The sequence below is a fragment of the Argiope bruennichi genome, chromosome 4, assembly GCF_947563725.1.
Source record: "Argiope bruennichi chromosome 4, qqArgBrue1.1, whole genome shotgun sequence".
NCBI classification, from domain to species: domain Eukaryota; kingdom Metazoa; phylum Arthropoda; class Arachnida; order Araneae; family Araneidae; genus Argiope; species Argiope bruennichi.
In genome coordinates this window covers 115,339,919-115,358,897 of record NC_079154.1, presented here as the reverse complement: position 1 = coordinate 115,358,897, position 18,979 = coordinate 115,339,919, and the positions used below count along the sequence as shown (strand labels likewise).

At 31.3% G+C, this 18,979-nt stretch overlaps 1 protein-coding gene and 1 long non-coding RNA gene across 3 annotated transcripts in view; one reads left to right on the top strand and one right to left on the bottom strand.

The window, feature by feature from the left end:
• LOC129965829 (protein FAM107B-like) overlaps positions 1-18,979 on the bottom strand; it is a 140,189-nt gene that overhangs the window by 67,988 nt on the left and 53,222 nt on the right. The gene's annotated exons all lie outside the window — the stretch shown is intronic.
• LOC129965830 (uncharacterized) lies at positions 16,806-18,561 on the top strand. The gene is made up of 2 exons (XR_008784241.1): positions 16,806-16,917; positions 18,358-18,561. It is a non-coding gene; the product is annotated as an uncharacterized LOC129965830 (long non-coding RNA).

Below are 18,979 nucleotides of genomic sequence, written 5' to 3'. Positions count from 1 at the left end.
AACGATTTGGGCAAATTCAAAATTTCCAGATAATATTCTCCCTTCATAATCGTTGAATGCATGGCTTACACTTACCGCTTTTACAATGAATTAAAAATAGCTTGATAATTATGAAAGTGTGAAAGTTTACAGTAAATTTACGAAGACCAAAAAATTATATTGATCGCTTTTTCGGTACTTGTCAGAATCCAAGAATAAATTTTGCCAATTTGGCGATTTCAATCGCCAAACTATACAGCATGTGATTTGCACGTTCAACATTTTTCATATTAATGCAGTTGAGTATATTTTTATAATTTGGCGAAATTTTTTCTTGGCGCCTTTTGGTCACCGTTAAAACCGAATTTTCTGGATTTAGTTTTCACCACAAATTCAAATGAAAGAAAATGCAAGAGCAAAAATGTTTTTTTCAATGGAAAAATTAGTAATTTCAGTGATTAGTAAAGACAAAATAATGCATCTTTCTTTGTTTTTATTTAGACATAGCTAAATTTGTTTAAAACTCAATAAAGAAACTCAAGACAAGTCATTCATTTTGTAACAAAAATTTTAATTTACGCTTAGGATTTTGTGCTATCCTCAACTTCCTTGTATACTTTACACATATGACGCTCTTTGTACTTCGTAGTATAGGAAAAGAGTATGGATTTTGTGAATGAATTCGGATGCCGAATCACTTCGCTAAGGATGCTAAATCACATAAATCAAGATGGCTGACAATAAAAATGCAGAATTTTTTATCTAGTCAGTCATCTTGATTAGGACTTGGCATGGTTGGCATCCTTGACAAGGTGAAGGAGTATACCCTTAGCTGGATTTCAACTTTAATTGCTTTTCTTTCCACCGACAGAATATCAGAATTTAATATAAATCAATTTTGCTGACGAACCCACATACCAAATTTCATTTGTTTGAGTTTTCTAGTAGACGTATTCATATTCTTATAAACAAATCGGCAGTCAGATGGTTATTTTGGGGGGACTGAATTCAAAATTTGATACAGATCTAATTATAATGATAAATCTATATGCTGAATCTGACCCATCTAGTTCTCCATTTTTCAAGTTAGGTGCAGTGAAATTACATCAAGAATATTTTATTAATAAGTTAGCCTGAATTAGAACATTAAATTGGCAATTCGTTACTTTAAATGTCTCCTGTTTAAATGAGGTATGAAAATTCCCAAATGGATTTAATGAATATGGATTGCATATGCATATCTATCAGAGTTGTCATTCAAGATGTGTTTACACAGTATTTTTTAATCTCCTTTGAGCAATACATAATAGAGCTTAACGCGAGTGATTAACTATTAAGCTCTGAAAATTAGTCGAAATTTTTCAGTTGGGAAAAAAAGGCGATTTCGCCCGCCCCTTCATAAGCGTGGCAAGAACAAAGAGGCTCGTTAATCTACCGAACGTTTCGGAACTTAACGATCCCGTAACAATTCCACTTAACGATGTTCCACGGGTCAATGAACGTTGCGTAAGATTTAATCCTTTCCCCGAAATATAGATTAGAAAAATGATACAGCAGATGAATTATCTAGAAAATTCTCACGTAAATGATTCACCGATTCAGCTGAACGGCGGAAGTTCCATGGAAAAAATTAAAGATGTCGTAAAAGTAAGGATATGCAGTCTGAATGATTTTTAAACGAATGAAATAAATTTTTCAATAAAAATGAACATCGTAACAAAAAAAGAAATTAAAGGAGTTTGAACCTTTAAGTTCGAAATATCATAACATAGTAAAGTTTCAGGTTTGATTCGGCTGTGTTTCATTCTATTTTCAAATTTTATTTTTAATTAAAGCAAAGATAACAAATGCAAAAATATTTAATCATCGGAACATACTTGCGCATAAATGCAATACCCAAGACAATGAAAAATAGCGTTGTGAAATACACAACTATTTTCACTTTCTCGTATGCGTAGTATCGAAATGTATAACAATCGTTAAAAAATTCGAACTCGAGATTTTGACGAATGTCCTCGTTTTACATCTCCCTGAGTTCGAAAAATATATTTTTTGAAAATGACCGTCTGTCTGTCTGTCTGTGTGATGAAGATAACTCAAAAACCTTTTGAGCTAGACAGTTAAAATTTTGTATGAAACGTTATACTAAAATTGCAGATTTCTATCAAATTTTGAATAAAATCTGTTCTGAGAAAGTCCTTTTGTTCGAATATAAGTTAACTCGATAAATACAAAACAAAGAGCTACATAGATAAAATTCGATACACAGATTTAACATTTATAACATAGGCACCTGTTAAAATTTGAAGCAAATCCAACAATGGGTTGACTGTCTGTTGGTCTGTGTTTTCAGACACATGTAAACGCGATATTTCAAAAACGCAATAGCTTAAATATATCAAATTTGGTATGGGATTTTGCAACTACAAGTGCAGCTTTGTGTCAAATTTTTGTTTCAATCTATTGAGAAAAACATGTGTGAAGCACAAACTCAATTTTTGGATAATATTGTGGTGGTAGCTTCATAAGCCAGTTAACAGCCTCCGGACTAGGATGATCACTTTTGTCTAGTGGTTATGTTACGCGGCTACAGACCATTACGGGTTCGGTTCTTGGCAATGCAATCTCCACAATATTAACGCATGCCAGGGATTAATCGCCAAATTATTCGCCAAGGATAACACGATAAATACAGTAAAAAAGCTAAATTGGCGACAAAAGTTAATATTTAGTAATTATTGTGCTCCAGTAGTTAGCTATGCAAGGCCTTTCTGCGACATGGCAAGTTTATTAATAGAGTATGTGAAAAAATGTTGGATATAAAACTTCCGCCAATAGTCCACTTCCAAATTGAAGAAAGAAATTCACTCAAATAAAATTGATATAAGTGAAAAATTAACCTGTTGAATTGTAAAAGTAGTATAAAAATGATTTCTGTAAATAGCACGCCCAAACGTTATTGTGGAAATTTTTTTTTAATAAATTAGCTGAAAAATCTGAAACAAAATTTCGAAACAGCCTGTCTTTAGTAACTATTTGTCATCCAAGAAGCAATTGCGAAATTTAATAGCTCTGATAGCTCAATGATCTGTCTTGTAGAGCATTTTAAACAATCTTTACTTAAGGCATTATATAATTTACAATTTAGAGATAATATCCATCCTATAAGCATTATGTTTAAAAGTTTATTTCGACAGAAATTATTTTAATTCTCGATTCGTAGCAATATATACATGTAAAATATGCATTTTGCATTTATTAATTCTTTTAATGCATTGCAATTTGAATTTTTTTTTCTTACAGAGCACTTATTGAGACTGTCCATTCTGATTAGAAGAAATTATATTTTTAAAGGGAAAATAATCAAAATATATCGGACAATAGTCTGTACGCATCAAAAAATATTATAAAACCGATTTTGAATCCCCAAGATACATTACGACCCTTTAAGAATGAAATAATTGTAAATTACAGAAGATTAAATAAAATACATGAAGAAAACTATTTTCTTTTAAAAAAAAGTTTTAAAGCATTTTGAAAGAAAAAAAAACTTTTTATCAAAAGACAGTTTTCTGAATCAGCACAGTTACAACACCATTTGTGTGTAATTTAACAACAATACTGGAATGACAATAAAAGAATTTAGTTAGATTAGCACAGGATTGTAACCTCGAAATGTTGAACCTCTATCAGAAGATGGTATTTTCATAGGTACCATCCTCACCTAATTTCCACTCACATCAGCGATAAGGAGTTTGATCTTCGATGTATTTAACGAGAACCAGGACCGTATATATTGTGACTATCATTTTATGGGATTCTAATTCAAAATTTTCCTTTCCAAAAGCTAACACGATACCAAAAGGTTCTGCTATTGGAGAAATGAGCATTTTCAGATAAAAAGAAAAGAATTTTATTATCTATTAGATAAATATCTCTAGTTGAAATTGGACGAGACAGTAAAAGATTTGGTACTTTGATTTTGAAAGATGTTTAAATATCGAAAGATTCCACTTGAGACTATACTCTATTCTCTTAACTTCCGCATCAGATCAAAGAGGAAAGGTTTGATAGCGTTAAGGTGCCCCAGGAGTGCACACAAAGGGAATTTCGAATCGAAAATACTCCTGTTTAAAAACATTATCGTGATTTTTATTATACTTGAAAATACTTTGGTAATGTCAAATTTGCATCCGAGTTTTAAGAGATACATGCAAGACTTCCATGGGCCATTTAGATAATGCAAGTTTTTAGCTACCCCCCCCCTCCTCCCCTTTCCCAAATTCCAAAGTCGGTTGTTTCTTTTTTTTCATCCGTTTTAATTTAGACTCTACTGTTTTGAAATATCAAATATGTATAAGAAACAAATAAAACAAATGCCGATCACTTTCATAAGAGCTGGCCTTTACTTACAGCACTTAAAATATTTAAATAACCCTTTACATTCCGAAAAAATAATTCGATGCATAATTATTCCCCGAGTATAATGATTGTTTTGCATCTAAAAATAAATATATATGATTTTAAGTTAATTTTTTTTCCAAAAAATTAATTTGCATCTGTTTATCACTTTGTTGGCATTTTCAACGACCGAATTTCTGAAAAAAGACCGTAAAAATGATGCACCGTCTTGAATGGTACTCGAGAGGAGACATCTGAGAGCAAAGGTTATAAGTAATTTTATACAAAAAGATTTAAAAATTACAAATTTTTCCTTAACCCAATCCAGAACTGATAATTTATGAGTCAGTCAGACATTTGCCAAAAAAGACCAGAGGGATCGATTTCCCGGAAATTTCTCGCATACACTTCTAATAAAAGTGTTATCCTAGAAAATGTCTCATGGAATTGGCATCGAGTAGTTACGAAATGTTAACCCTTGGCGTGAATTTAGCATTTTTATTGATTCTATCGTACAATCTCTAGGCGAGTTTTTGGCGATTAATCCTTGATAGGCGGTTAATAGTATCCGAAAATTAAATTTGTATTTTAGACGAATTTGTTTTTTGTTTTTTTTTCAATCGATTGAAACAAAAATTTGATACTAAACTACACTCGTATTTTCAAAATTCCATACCAAATTCGATATATTTAAGGCATTGCGTTTGAGTTATAATGTCTATATATTCCTGAATGTACAGACCATTAGATGGCCAACTTCTTATTGGGTTTAGTTCAAAATTTAATAAGTGTCTAAACTATAGATGTAAATAGATGTACCGAATTTTATTTAACTAGCTGTTTTTGTTTTACAGATATAGTGTTAATTTATATTCGAACAGCCGGATAAACAAACTTCCTCTTAAAGGGTTTTGCTCAAAATTGGATAGAAATCCACAAATTTAGTCGTAAGTCTATATACCAAAATTCATCCATCTAGCTGAAAGTCTTTTAAAGCTCATAACGCCAAAAATGTGTTTTTCAGACTTAGAGTTAATAAACGTAGAAATTCGTCGCAATCTTGATTTCGAATTCATGGCCGATTATTATTATTGGCTTGGTGCATAATTATCAGGTGCTTCTTTGATGGCCTATATTTTAATAAAAATTTACAATATTTTATAAATTTATGAATGAAAATATTATTTTAGATTATAAAAATGCATGTCGATAACCATATTCATATAATGCTGTACCATTTTGAGAAAGGATGGAAAACAGCGCAATCATTTCGCTATGTCAACGTGCTAACGGTGAGGGAACAATCAGCGAAAGTAGATGCAGAGAATGGTTTGCTCATTTCAAATCTGACTGCAGTAGCTTGGAAGGTAAGCCAGGAAGAGGTCGACCATCGAATTTCGACGACCAGGTAATTCTGGAAGCCAATGAAGGAGACGAAAGCTTGACAACTCTAAGGCCACAACTTCAATGTGGACCATTCAACCATCGTTCGGTTATTGATTTTTAGTTTAGTTATATTAACGTCCCTTTGTAAATCAACACTAGGGCTATTTTGGGACGGGCTCGTCATTTTGAACCGCGGTCAGATGACGAGGACGACACCTGAGCTGGCACCCCCCTCTCTACGCCACACCACACCAGCGGGAGGACGTTTGGCATGACGGATTTAACGTGCAACAGACCCCCTTACACGGCGGTTCTTCGGTGGAATCGGGTCTCGAACCTGAAACCCTACTGCTCACAAGCCGAGACCTTAACACCAGGCCACCGCGGCCCGTTCTGTTATTGAAGCAGTTATTGAAGTAAATGGTGATAATGCTCCGGATTAATCATTTAAAAATTTTACTGTTGAATTTTTATGTTTCCATTTTCATAATTTTCTTTTTCATAATAGTGCTCAAGAAAGCTGGATAATATCGTTTAAAAATGCCTGATAATTATGCACCAAACCCAATACTTTCTCTATACTACGTATGCTAGAAAGTAAAAAGTCGTTGTCATTATAACAGATACATTGTAAACATGAAGAAGGGAGTATGCGAAAAAAAAAAAAAAAGATAGTTTTAAAATTTAAGACGATACTTGATTTTAATTCGAAAGATCAATTGGCAATATGATTTTAATTCGGTATCATGACCAAATCAAAGCACTATATTAACCCTTTAAAGGGCCATTTTTTTCTACTCATATTATGTTAAAATATTTTTAGGCTTGAAATTAGAATAAGAAAAGGGATTCATTTAGCTTATTAGATAAATTTAATTTGATTCATTAAATAATTTGGTTAATTAATAATTAAGTAACAAATCAAGACACATCACTTTGTGTGGGATAAAGAACTGAAGCATCTAAGTTTCTGACTTACTAAAAAGATGTGTCAGAACTGATGCCAACCTACATAAATTCATACAAAGATTGATAAATTTGGTGGGAAGCATACTTCCCACTGCCCTAGAAAGGGTTAAGTTATACTGAAAGTAACGAAAAAAATAAAAATCCTATGATTTCGGGTTCCAAGGCAGTTGTCCTCTTTAATTATTAGATAATTCTCACCCTGGGTACATGGTACAAAATATCTGAACAACAATGGTTTAAGATAACACACGAATACAGCAAACACGCTGCAAATTTTCACTGATACAATATAAATAAAAATCACTCACAGAAGCAAAAATTTTATTAATGATATCGCCTTATTCGACTACCAATAAGAAGAAACACCCCCGAATAACAGGGATCTCGCCCCCGTGTTTACCGCCCTACTCCCTTAAGGGTAACAGCCAGTCGCCAGACGGAGGGAGTAGGGGGGTCGATACCGAGACAGACAACGATTAATCGATCGGTCTGGCAACAGGGTAGCCCCTGAAAACAATCTGCGGGGTGGTCAGTTGCCGTTCTTTATGCCATTCGTCACATAAAAGCGGCCCTTGAATTAGATTCTCACCAAACTGATCCCAGTAAAACTATGCTTTATGCGATTTCTTCATCCGAACAATCGATCGACCGATCCATCTGCGCCTCTGATCAGTAATGAAAAAAGTTGGAGACGCCGAAGAAAAGATCATGTCCACCGAGAAAAATTCCATCCGGAGTACAGAGGAATTCCAATTTGCCCGGGTTAATTGAGACCAAACTCGATCCAGATAAATAATGAGGGAAAATTTCATTATAATATTTTAATGTGATGACTACAGGAACAATACAGATACACATCTTATACTAGCTAAGCAATATTAATAAAATAAATAAAAAGGACATTAAAAATAAATAAAAGGACTTTTTCTAGCAAGTCAAAAGACATGTCTGAATGAATTTGAAAACATCACGACTCAACAAAAAATAATGGAATCGACATAAGTTAAAATTTTCTAAAACATTACAAACCTGTTAAATTTTTCCCAATTTAAAAAACAATAAAAAAATGTTGCTGTTTGAATACATCAGAGGTAGTTGTTTCGATATCTTTACTCGATATTACTCAGAGATATTCTTTTGAGAATCCTCCTCATGTCAAAGTAATCCTAGCGACCGGATAATTAGAAGGTCTACGGTAAATGATTATATTCTCAGCTTTCTACAGTAAGATTATTTCATAATTCGGCATCCAATTAACCAAAAATATCAAAGGATAAGAAAGCTTTCTTAACCCTTTAAAGTACCATTTTTTTCTAGTCATATTATGTTAAAATATTTTTAGGCTTGAAATTAGAATAAGAAAAAGGATTCATTTAGCTTATTAGATAAATTTAATTTGGTTAATTAATAATTAAGTAACAAAGACACATCATTTTGTGTGAGATAAAGAACTGAAGCATTTAAGTGTCCGTCTTTCTAAAAAAAGTTGTCAGAACTTATGCCAACCTACATAATTTCAAAGATTGATAAATTTGGTGGGAAGCATACTTCCCACGGCCTTAGAAAGGGTTAAAAAACTAACCCGCATCAATGTGACTAAAATAAACATAAAATTCATTTAAGAGGAGACGCAACCTTGAGTGAATGTAGTAGTCAAAGCTATTTTTGTTACAATCTCTTAATGATGATATAATGATCAATGAAGAATTGAGTGAATAAAGACGATATGCACACCAAGAAAGTTGCGAAAGCGGAAACTGACAAATGATTGCAGAATTTTATTCATCTAGCACTATTCATCTATGCCAGTACACGATGTTTTAAATCTCCATTGCATAGACAGTGAATTTTTTAAAACTCTGGAAACAACTAATAAGCATATAGACATTGAAATGACAATGTAGGTACTAGACCAATACAAAGTAGATATGCGGGTACATATCAAAGTGACAACGTCAGATTAAATTAAACCAACGGGGTGTGGTCTTCTCAAAACTTTCTCGCATACTCTCTAATAAACTTGTCATGCCAGAGAACGCGTTGCAAGATATTGGCGTACAATAGGCAATATTAACTTTTGGATTGAATTGAATATTTTTACTGAATCTATCATGTCATTCTTGACGATTTATACCTGGCATGCGGTTAATAGTATCCAAACATCGAATCTGAGTTTTAGACAAGTTTTTCTCTACCGATCCCATATCAAATTTGATATATTTAAATTATTGCATTTTTGAATTATCCGTTAACCTGTTTCTGAAAGTGCGTACCGATAGACAGACAATCCGTCGTTCGTTTTGTCTAAGCCTTTGACAGGTGTCTACACTATCAATGTTATACCTGTGTACCGAATCTTATCTATCTAGCTCTCTTCGTTTTGTAGTTATCGTGTTAACTTGTATTCGAACAGCCGGACAGACAGACTTCCTCAGAACAGGTTTTACTAAATTTTGATAGAAATCTGCACATTTGGTGTAAAAAGACCGTATACCAAATTTCATTCGTCTAGTTGAAAGCGCTTTTGAGTTATCTTTGTCACAGACAGACAGACAGACAGACAAACGAACGGTCGGACATTTTCCAAAAATGTGTTTTTCGAACTCAGGGAGATCTGAAACGAGAAGAACCCTTTACTTTAGTTATATTAACGTCCCGTTTAAAGCAACACTAGGGCTATTTTGGGACGGACCTCGAAATTTTGAACCGCGGTCAGATGACAAGGACGACACCTGAGCTGGCACCCCCCCCCCCTCCACATCACACCACACCAACGGGAGGATGTTTAGCCCTGACGGATTTATTGTGCAACAGACCCCCTTACACGGCGGTTCTTCGGTGGAATGGGGTCTCCAACCTGAAACCCTACGGCTCAGAAGCCGAGACCTTACCACCAGGCCACCACGGCCCTTCAAACGAGAAGAATCGTCAAAATCTCGAGTTCGAATTTTTTGAGGATTACTATACCATACTATATCATAATTTGCAATGTCCATTTTATAATGTGCTTTATAATTTTGAAATAGCGTTTAATTTAGTTATTTCCTAAATATAAAATAATGTGTACGTGATTTAATCATAAATAACCTACGCAATTAATGGTGTTATTTACTTGACTGTGGCCAAAAGATCGAAAAACAAGGAAAGCGAACTTAATATACTTAACACTTAACATCAGACCGTTTCTAGAGCTCATGTGGCCCTTTTCCGGTTTGGTATAGATGTAGGTGGACTTTACTTTAAAAAAATACACTGCAATTAATTGGAAAGAAACATACATAAACATAACCAAAAATAAAAACTAGAATGAAAAATATCTGGAATACAATAAAATTGGAGATTTCATATGCTGCCATATCCGCATGTAAAGCCATAAAAGCTGAATAGATCTGTTTTAGAAACATTACATTACCCGGTAAAATCACTAGTGTGGCCACGATTACTGCTAAGAGATTCTGTTTTACTTTTTTAGAATTTTTATAGGATACAAAAACCAAAACTTCATTGAAACGTATTAATCAGAATTGAAATAATAGATAAAAAGAGAAATACTTTTCCTGATTTTAGAATTACTATTATTACAGAAATTTAAATAAAATATCCTTGTTTAGGTTCAAGAGTTTACCAAAAATAATAAAATGGCACAAAATGTCCCAATTTGCCCATAAAACAAAAAGTATTAATAGTTACAAAGAATATGAACAGAACATAAATGTCAAATTTCTTCATTCGGAAACAAAACCGTAAAATAAATAAAAAAGGGACATTATTTTCTTGCACGTCAGAAGACATGTTTGAATGCGTCTCGTAAAACCTCGCCATTCAATGAAAAATTAGAATCTACATAAGTCACGATTTTCTAAGATTAAAACATTCCAAAACCCATAGAATTTTTCCAGTTTTAAAAAAAAATTCAATGAAAAACCACTTATGCATTAGAAGTAATTATACTATTTACCAGAGAATGAAAAAGACCGTATATCAACTAAGCCATGAGGCAACGCACCTTTATTCTATTTTACGAATTTAACAGAACGTGGTCAATGAAATGCTGGTCCTTGAAAAGAAGAAATAAAATACCGTATGATGAACATATCACGACATCGTGCACGCGCGCCTTTTCACACAAAACATTTACTCCTGGCGATTGCTTAAAAGGTTCATGATTCCCGTGAATCCCGAAGTCATTCAGTTTTACATGGAAATTTTCTACAATAAGAATATGCATCTGTATTAGGTTTACAGAAAACCCGAATGTGGATATTTAAGCTTATTTTTATTATTATTTCCAGACAAACTAAATCGCAATAACCTACTTTTTAAGATTAGATACAGCTCAGATTGATTATAGCGCAAAAGAATTGAATTTAAAACAACAATAACAGATGTTCCATGTAATAAACCTCCATATTTACCCTTAGGAAGGATTTATTTTCTCTCAACTTTCTAGTCTATATTTACTCAATATGGAAGAAAATTAAACATCAGACCTCTTTCTTACAAAAAGTATGCTTTCAGGAGTTACTTCAAATGCGAGTCTGAAAATTTGCTTATAAGTAAGCCTGCAATTCTAAAAGTTACTGAAATGATAGTTTAGTTAACGAACGCATCGCCGATGACGGGAAATACCTCTCTCTGAAGAGTTGTCGCATATGCAACCGTGATGGCAGTTTTATACGTTGGCTATAAAGCTATGAGCCTTGTAGTTCATTCCTGCTTAAGCAGGGTGGGGTTAATCATGGTTTTCTTTTAAATATTGGGTTTTGAATTTGATACATAAATTAATGTTAATATCACATTCCAAATTTCTTTTATTTCACTTGTAGCAATTCTGCATTATTTCATTTACATATTCAAGAAATGCACAGAAAACACAGACAGTCATCCTTTGATGAATTTCATTCGAAATTCGATACAAATCGACAATTTTGGTGAGAAAACCATTACGATACCATACTATACCATAACGATAATTCAATATTCGAATAATATAATTCAATATTAAAATTACTTTGAATACATAGATAAGTCAATGGATTTCCATTTGAATCAAAATAAGAAAATATTCCCAAAATAGAAGGGTCATCTTATTAGATAGTAAAGAAAATAAAACAGTTAAGTGGTTAAACTTTCAGTTTGAAACTTATTTCTTGATTTCTTTTATACCTTCTTTCGTAACTGAATACACTTTTTTGGTGACACGGCGAACCATATCCAGAACATTTCTAATAATATTTTGGAAATCCAAAAATTAGCTAAGCGAAACGCTGCATTCAAGGCAACTGTGAAATTTGTATGATGGTTTGTTTACATCTGACTGTTGCCACTCGACAATAATTAATAAGAGCAATTTTGCTTCATGTACGTTAGCGTTTCATAAATATAGATATTTCGTATTTTAATTTCGAAAAGAGGCAGAAGTTCCACGATAGTGATTGATCGGACAGTCATTGACTAAATTAATGATTGATCGATATATTATCACTTCCCATCTTTTAACTCATTAAAAATTTCCCATATAATCCATTTTCAGCAAAATATTGGGAGAACATTCTAAAAAGGTCACATACAATGAATCATTTTCTGTCATTTTGAAAAAAATTGCGCGCCAAAGAATCTCATTCTAAACGAATAATTCCGATGACTCAACAATCCATACAAAAGACACGTGAACTCCTCTTCTCAACAGAGAACTTGTCAAGATGGAATGAAGAACCGGAGAGACCTGTTAAGATAGGAAACGTGCTTTTTCGAATTTCTGTGTTCTTTTTTGGTTTTCCAGATCGAATTATAGCTCTGAGCGATGACAGAAGAGAAAGTGAAAGAGGAAGAGTGTCCGTTTGAGGAAATTCACGAGAGAGAAAAAATGAGGTTAATTTGCTACCTGGATTTTATTAAAAGATCTACCGAAATAAAAATATCGGCTTTTCCTTTCCGTTTTATTCTATTAGAATTCCAGAAGGACACCAACACTGCGATCATATCTAGCTATACTGCTATTCCAGAAATACCAGCTGCACTTATTATGAATAGTAATTTTTGATAATATTCAAAGATATGCTCTAGCAGGAGAGATTTTTTTACGAATCGAAAATTGGAATAAGGTGGTAGAAATGATTTACCAAAAGCACTTCTTATACAGAAAAATTCTATTAATTTTGGTTAGTCTATTTAGTTATTTAGTTTAGTTAGTTAGTTATTTAGTTTAGTCTATTAATTTTAGTTAAGTACTGCAGTACTCTCTAGGACTAAGCTAGAGAAAAGACAAGCAATGTTAATATGAATAGTACCAGGAAGACCAAAATCGTGTTTTTTTTTTTTTGACGAAAATATTTAGATACGAATCACATACTGATTACATATGAGTATTTTTCAAACTTACCTACATATGAGCTGCTCATTTAAATAAAAAAAAATCATTAATGCACTTAATTTAATATGTTATTCGATGTAATCTGTTATATTACAGTATTCATTTTACAGATTATCCATCATTGCTTGTATATTAGTTTTACCATGGTGAAATCGGGTTCGAGATGGTATTATACGATATGGTCAGCATGAGAGAAGATAGAAATAGGTTCCAATAATAAAAAAATTTGTGTGTGTGTGTGTGTGTGTGTGTGTGTGTGTGTAAAATCTCCTTTTTTTTCAGGAAAGACACCTATATAGATAAACTTAAAAAGTGAAAACTTATCTAAATATAAAATTTAACCCGAATCGTTAGAGCCATTCCGAGATACATAAAATATTATATTATATTATATTATATATACAATAACTGCTCGTTTAAAAATATAGGATGCAATAAATAATGGACTAGCTATCTTTAACTTCCGGCAGAAAATGAAAGTAGCGAGAAAAATTCGGATTCGGAATACATGAAGTAATACTGCTTTCAAAATTTGTAGAATTACATTTTATTTTAATATTATCTAGTGTCGCAGAGTCATAAGAAATAGCTAATTTAAAATGGAATATCAAAGAGTTAATAGGAGAAGCAACGAACTCACCAACCAAATGGAAATCACAACAAAGATGAAAATATGAGTTTTAATGTTTTACACATAAGCATACAATTTCTTAACCAGTTAACTGTTTCTGACGAGTATACTCGTCATGGAAAAAGACAACATTTTGCGTTATGACGAGTTTATTCGTCAGGAAAAATGACAATTTGCAGTTTGAATTACAATTTTAGTAAGAACTCACACATATTCATAAATTTCAAGATATTTGATTTCGACTAGGCCTAAAATATTTTAAAGGAGCAAATAAAAGATTATTATGCGTTGTACCATGCTTTGCCCAATGCCATTCTCTAACAACAAATTAAAAAAAATGAATTTTTTTTTTATGTTTCATTTTGTTTATATGAAAAAAGTGTATTTCGTTGCAACATTTCATATTACACATACTCTGTGTTTTATGAGTATATTCGTCATCGCTACATTTAAATACGCATTTTCCGTAGAAGTCGAAAAGTTAACTGGTTATACTGGATTCTGAAATGACATGCATGACTTTAAAAACCTAAAGTAACGATACGGATCTGAAACATTTGTTTCTGAAAAATTTATTAAAAATATTAATAATATTATGATTTTAAAAAAGAACAAAGCATTAAGAATTGTTAAATTAAAAATATTTATAGAAAATAAATGACTGGTTTAAGAATAATACAGAAACGAACATTCCATTCTATCGGAACAAATCTGTATAATTATATTAGACAAAACAAAACAACGAATCGGAAAACAAAAAATTCAATTCTTGAAGATCCTAAATTGAACTTTAATCTGCATATATATATATTGAAATATATATGAAGAAATTCAGTAAAAAATTTAATAAAATGTATTAAAATTGTGACCTTATTTGTGAAACGTTCAATTATATAAGCTTACAATTACATTAAACGGAATATGAGATTAAATAATATTTAGGTGAAGGTAAGATGCAATTCATATGCATTATTCCAAAAGAAAAAAAAACACCGATTCATGCCACTTTTTTTGCATATTATTATACAGAATAACATTGTCTTCAACAATTATAGTAATTTTAAGCAAGAAATGTGCACACATTTTTTTTTTTGTTTGATACGAAAGAATGAAAAGATGAAAACCACAAGAATGTCGTTAATGAAAGAACTAATGTGTATAGAAAAAAGATAATTTGACGGTAAATGAAAATTGCCTTTCATTATAAAGCAGATGAATATATATAATGTCATTCTTAATGTCATTGCATTTGAAATAAGAATAATTTATGACGGCTAGAATTTAAAAAAAAAAAGCAATTTCATTTGAATAACCGCCAAATAGAAACTTCAGTAATTAGTATATAATTTGTGTATTTTGCCTAATTTAAATTTTGTAATGTCTACGACCTAACAAAGATAAACAATGAAAATCTTTCACCATGCGTTTAATTATTGATATTTAATAATAGATAAAAAAAAGGAATTTATATTGCTCGTTTCCACCACAAATGCCGAACGGATTGAGGTTATTCATTCTCTCGGTACTTTTTCCAAGAATTTTCTTCCTGCAGCAATGCCACGGGGCAAGAACAAAATAGCAGTTGCCATACACAATATCAAAACTAATACAAAACGTGACAAGCATTTTTTTTAAGCGACTCATTCTAGCCTTTGAGTCTTTCGGCATTTATTCTGTTAAATAAAGCAATTCAATAAAAAAAATAAAAAAAAAAATTGAACATTAAGTGAAGCGCTCGAGGTATTGATTTTCAATTAAAATCACTGCTGTTCGAAAGATAAATTACTTGACAGCCAGCCATTCATACCATTCTTTTTGATAAGAAGATTTTAATAGACTTCTCAGCATTCGAATAGTATTAAGGTATTTTTTTAGTCCTTCGCCTGTAATTCAAGGCAGTTGATTACTTTATATGTGTAGTAAAAAGGGTTAATGTTATGTTAGTAATTTAACCTTTATTAAAAAAAAATCTTAATTGGATTTTTAGCAAAGAAAAAGCAACTCAAATACATTCAAAATATTTAAGACGTAACAAATCCCATAAATTTTTTTACCATATTCACACATAAGACGATTTTTTTTTTTTTCTAAATACTTGTTTAAAAGTTAGTAATAATTTTGAGCATTGGAAATGTGCACATGCAGTAAACCGATTCTATACGAGTTGTAAAATATGAATTTTGTTTATGTACATGATTTTAAAAAAACACAACTCATGCAAGGAAACGTTATGAAAAAAATCAATAAATCGGGGGAAAAAAATCGAAAGAAACAATATTTATCATATCGGCACTATAATAAATATCCAGATTCATTTAATTTGTTTTTTACGTGTTTTAGATATTTTAATTTATATATTACTGCTTGCTAATAATATATAGCTATTAAAATATGCTAATGCGTTTATCTTGAAAATTATAAGCAAAGTATATAAATTATTAGCAAAGTATAAGCAAATTATAAGCAAAGTAGTGTAAACAAAACATTCCATATAATGCTTTGATTTTATATAGGTTACTTCAATGCATTTTTCTAGACACAGTAATTTTTTACATCCTGTTCAAAAATTAAATCCATGACCAACAATTTATTCAGAATTCGCTTATATATACATTAGCAATATTTTAAAATTATTGAGATTCATATTTACCTTCTTAAAATTCATATTTAAGAAGATTCGCATGTTGTTGTGTTTATTTAAAAAAGTTATCGAAACTTTTAACTGTTTTATGTAATAATTAATCGCACCTTAACTATTTTTCGTCGCTTTTTCATAGATTGAAATCCTATAGCACTTTAAATTTTGTTTATATTTTCTAATGTAATTAATCTCTTATAAATAAAATTGGGGATCAATAGTGTAAGTCAGGAGGACCTTTTTGTCAACTATGAGATTTTGGGTCACCTTAATAAAACGTTAGCTTGCATCGGAAGCAATAAGTGACAGGAAAATAAGACATAAATCTCAGCTTAAATAACTTTCTCATAGCTTTTTTGGAATGACTCCAACAAGCGGGAAAACGTGGCGCTAAGCCAGGTTGCAGGAGTTTTACTTAGAAGTATTTTCACAATGGAAATCTTAGGGTGCTCAGCAAACTAGAAAGAGCGGAAGTGAAAAGAAAATAAGTCAGTGTGCAAACAGACTGACGTAAAAGATGAAATGAAGTGTTCTTTTATGGTAGGTAGAAATGTTGTATGCATTCTGCTGACAAGAGAGTAAGTATCGAGATTATTAGCAAGAAGATATCACCAGCGTTTTATGGCATAGGTCTTTTTATTTATTTTATTTTTAGAGAGGATATTGTCATTGTCATGTCAGTATGTGTCACACTCATAAAAAATGACATTGCTATATTTGAAATTAGTTCGGTACTGAGGATGTGATGCTTGTGTTTTGCAATCTATTGGAAATCTTATTTTTTGTTACAAAAGAATTCTGATTTGGCTGTTACATTGGCATCAAGAAAAAAGAGAAGATACTCTTACCAAACTGCCTTCTAACTAATCATCTGTATAAGGCGATTAATTCCTTTTATGCCTAATTGATGAGAATATTTAAATAAACAATAAAAATAAAACGATATAGTTTTAGTCTTGTTTAAACAACACGTAATTTATGGGAGGAATCCTAACTACACCATCATGAGTCTAAATTCATTTTGGAATTTAAATAATTGGGTATAATGAAATAAAATCTAAACGATAATCAATCAAATAGATAAAAGTAACTTTTCAAAAAATTATGTTGAATAAATTTTTCATTTAGGAGAAATGAATCGAAATTTCGTTTAAATATCTATCCTTATTCTCGATTCAAATGAGCGCTGAAAAAAAATTTTGATGCAGAAAAAGCAATTTCAACTGCGCTGTGGCATTGAATACATAAAGAAGGAAAAAAGTAGATACTCATGATTACGCCAACTACATTTTTAACCTACCATCAAATTAATGATTTGTATAAGATGATTAATTTCTACACTTTTATGCCTAAATAATAAGAATCTTTTAATAAATAAAGATCAAATGAAACAGTTTTATACTTGTTTCAATAATATACAATATAGGATTGACGTTAACTATATTATCATATGTCTAAATTTATTTTGCATGGATAATTTGTTTTGGAATGAATAAAATTGGGTAAAATGGAACAAACAGGATCTAAAAATCTATGTTTAAATAAATAAAATTAAAAATTCAAAGAGCTATGTTGAATGAACTTTCCAATTGCGAACAATTAATCTATTATTCGTTTAAAATCTATTCTTATTCTATATTCAGATGAGAGCTGAAGAATTACATTTTTCCGAAGCGTAATTCAAATAATGTAAAAGTACGATATAGTTCTCAAAACCGTATTTAATCATACCATTTATTGAATTCAAATATTTAAGAGCTAGTGCGCAATTTTGATTCGTATTCTTCTACTTTATAAACTTTAATATAAAAAGATTTTCTGAAAGATCAATAAAAAAAATTCGATGGTTTCCAGAAAATAATAGAAGAAAATAGAAGAAAAGAATTAAATACATAAAAAATTAATTTTATAATAAAATGCATATACGAATAATTCCTTATCCACAGTTAAGCCTAATTACATTCCTTTTGTTATTTTCAGAACTATAGGGACAGTTCCTCACGAAATCGATTCTTTTCTCAAGACGAACCAATTATGGCATCCACACGCAATCAAGGTCAGCCGAACGACTTCCGAACAGACAGAAAATTGCTTTTGCGAATTGGAACGGGAAATGCCAAGGCTGTCGCGTGTGGACTGTAAACACAACGGACAGAAAATTTAAAATCAATAACAAAAATTGAATGTCGTATTTCAAACAAGAAACTATTAAACTGGCTAAATGAATATTCATCTTCCAAATGTGTATGCAGAAAAACATTTCATAATTTTTTAAACCTTGACTTTTTATTCTATAATATTACCTTGAAATCATAGCACGGAAAACAATGGGTCATACGATCAACTGGTACTGAGGTCATATCAGTTATCGACATATTTATGACGAATGTCTTATAAAAAAATGTCATTTTAGCCTCGGAGAATGTTGCTAGTTTGGATTTTATATTTGAAAGTATAAAGTTAAGAATAATGGAAATTTCAAATAACAAATGCAATAAGTTAAAAAACACATTTAGAGAAAAAAAAAGTAATCAAAATGTCAGTGCAAAATATTACAAGGAAAATAGATGCATTAACCTCATTTTGAAATCGAGGAAATCCA